This window comes from Scylla paramamosain, chromosome 6 (assembly GCF_035594125.1).
Source record: "Scylla paramamosain isolate STU-SP2022 chromosome 6, ASM3559412v1, whole genome shotgun sequence".
In the NCBI taxonomy this organism is placed as follows: Eukaryota; Metazoa; Arthropoda; class Malacostraca; order Decapoda; family Portunidae; genus Scylla; species Scylla paramamosain.
In genome coordinates, this window is record NC_087156.1 from 29,726,997 (window position 1) to 29,729,496 (window position 2,500).

The 2,500-nt window shown below is 52.3% G+C and overlaps 1 protein-coding gene across 5 annotated transcripts in view; it reads right to left on the reverse strand.

Annotated features, from left to right (window-relative positions):
- LOC135101593 (uncharacterized) overlaps positions 1–2,500 on the reverse strand; it is a 258,587-nt gene that overhangs the window by 98,753 nt on the left and 157,334 nt on the right. Inside the window, exon 1 of one of the 5 annotated variants that reach the window (XM_064005758.1) lies at positions 1–763. This exon is cut by the window's left edge and continues 747 nt beyond it. The exons of the other annotated variants lie outside the window; for them this stretch is intronic. The gene's annotated coding sequence lies outside the window, so the exon portion shown is untranslated. Of the gene's footprint in view, positions 764–2,500 lie in introns of those variants that run through there. 5 annotated transcript variants of the gene reach the window in all.

Below are 2,500 nucleotides of genomic sequence, written 5' to 3' on the forward strand. Positions count from 1 at the left end.
GAGTGACCCTCGAGGGGAAGACTGGCACCCTCTAGCGGCAGCTGGAGGGGTGCCGTGAGGGGCGGCCAGGATGGTGCCTGGAGCGCCGCCTCCACACAACCGACGGACAACAAGACGCGACGCCTCCCCTGTATATGCCTCCTGTCTGCTGCTGGCCTGCTCACTGAGTGCCTTTCTAAACGTGTGCCTGGTGGTGGCACGCCCCGGCCCGGCCTGCTGGTGGTGTGCTCGTGAGCCGTGTTGTGTGCGTGTGGCCGGTGTGCTGGCCTCACTCATATGCTCCACGCGTGTGCACCTGTGGTCACCTCGTGCACGCCCCGCGGACTGACGCTCATGTTCGCTGCGCCGCTCGTCGAGACCCACTGTAAAGACTAGCGAAAAAACCCGGCGAGTGGGACGAACCCATAAAAAACCCACGGACAAAAAACGCGCGCGGACTTGCGTTGCGCAGACGGTGCCGCCATCTAGCGGCGGCCGCCACAACCCGACGTTGCCAGAGGTGGTGGGATGCAATAACGCGCGCCAACATTTCCCCTTGCTTGAAAATTCATTGCATTTTTGGGGAAAGATAAGACCTTCCATTGCAGATAAGAGTAATATATAACACATAAGTCTGGCCAACAATAAAACATAGAAGAGTTACGAGTGGTAACACTTGTTCACCCTCTCTGCCTCCTCCACCACCTCCTCCACTACCACCTCCACCGCCGGCATGCCCAACCTGAGGACAATCTGTGTGTCAATACCGCCATGTAACTCATAATTCACGAATATACTAGATATCGATTTAAGACGAGCTCGTTACATATTTCACGGGTGGTTGGTGGTCGGTGCTCAGACCAGCCGTGGCCACGCTCACGCCCCCTGCACACACACACACACACACACACACACACACACGGAAGCCGCTCTAGATGTCTAGGGCACAACATCCCAGGCGAATCATGTGCTACGAATGAAGCAGCCGCAGAGCTTTGAAGGCTGCGCGTAAGTCACTTAAAATTAGCTCCTATCGAGGCCAAACACTAGAGCGACGCGGGGGAGACAGCGGGGAGAAGGGAGGGAGAGGGCGTGTCAGCAGGAGCCTCACCGCCCACAGGGGAGACCCGACCCGGTGCAGACGTCAGGAATTTTTGTTAGGGTGCAACAATACTTCAATAAAAATACCTATAACTCCAATAAAACGAGGAACATTAGGATATCCATTTATCACTGCATTCGCTCCAGGCACACATTTCCCTAGTCTAAGGCCGTGACCACAGATGCTCGTCCGCTTCCCACAGCCGAGCGACCCCGCGTCACTACAAGCAGGGGAGAACACTTTTTCCAGAACGACTACCACCACTCGTTAACCCCAAGCCACAACCCCACGCCCATGCCAAAACTAACTCCGAACAAGCGGGAATAACCAAGTTTGGGGCGAAGTTTGAACGATGTGCGGTGGAAATGCAGTGCTTAGGGTTGTCAATAAACCTATTTTTATTACATATCAGGAATCAATGCAAAATACCACACCCAGAATATGCCGCGGTCAGCCAGGCTCTCGAAATATTACTCTTGCATATTGAAAACTCGGCCAGCCTAGATGTAAAAGTGCTGTGTAAGTTTTATCGACGAAAGAGAATATTGTAGAGGGAGTAGCGGGAGCAGAGTGGCGCAGTGTGGCAACCGGAGGCCAGACACATTACTCCCGGGCGACGCGGGCCCCTGAGCATCATAGAAAATGGAAACTCCAGATGCGTCAAGGCGAACTAAAGAATCTTGTTATCTGTGGTGCTTCTGACGAGATAACACTGCGTACGCTCCCTCCCCCATGCCTCCCCGCCTCCTCCCACTGACGCCCGACCATTTCAAACGCGATTATTTTCGTTTCTGAGCCGTGTGTGTGTGTGTGTGTGTGTGTGTGTGTGTGTGTGTGTGTGTGTGTGTGTGTGCTTCAAACATTCACACAGCACAATTTACCACCATTTCCTCTCCGTTCACGATCCGGAATGTCCCTTAATCCGGGAAAAAAATAAAACTATTTAAACTGTCCTCAAGAATACCGAAATTGCACTTAATTGAAATCATTCATTACAAATTATTTAAGCAATTGCTTCCTCAGGACTCCGAACACATTCTCTCTCTCTCTCTCTCTCTCTCTCTCTCTCTCTCTCTCTCTCTCTCTCTCTCTCTCTCTCTCTCTCTCTCTCTCAAGGCTTGGTTCTGCTGTTCATTACGACTTTTCATGACCATAAACTAAACGCTTGACCGAAGTATTGTGGGAGGAAGGGAGGGAGAGCAGCAAGGGAGGAAGGAGGATGGGAGTGGGGTGGTGGAAGGAGCAACGAAGGAGAGGAAGACGGAGTTAGAAGGGAGGGAAGGAGGGGGAGAGGCTGGCTGAAGAAGGAGAAGGAAGATAAAGGGGATGGAGAAAGAGAATAGGAAAGAGAACGTACAAACTATGAGAGAGAGAGAGAGAGAGAGAGAGAGAGAGAGAGAGAGAGAGAGAGAGAGAGAG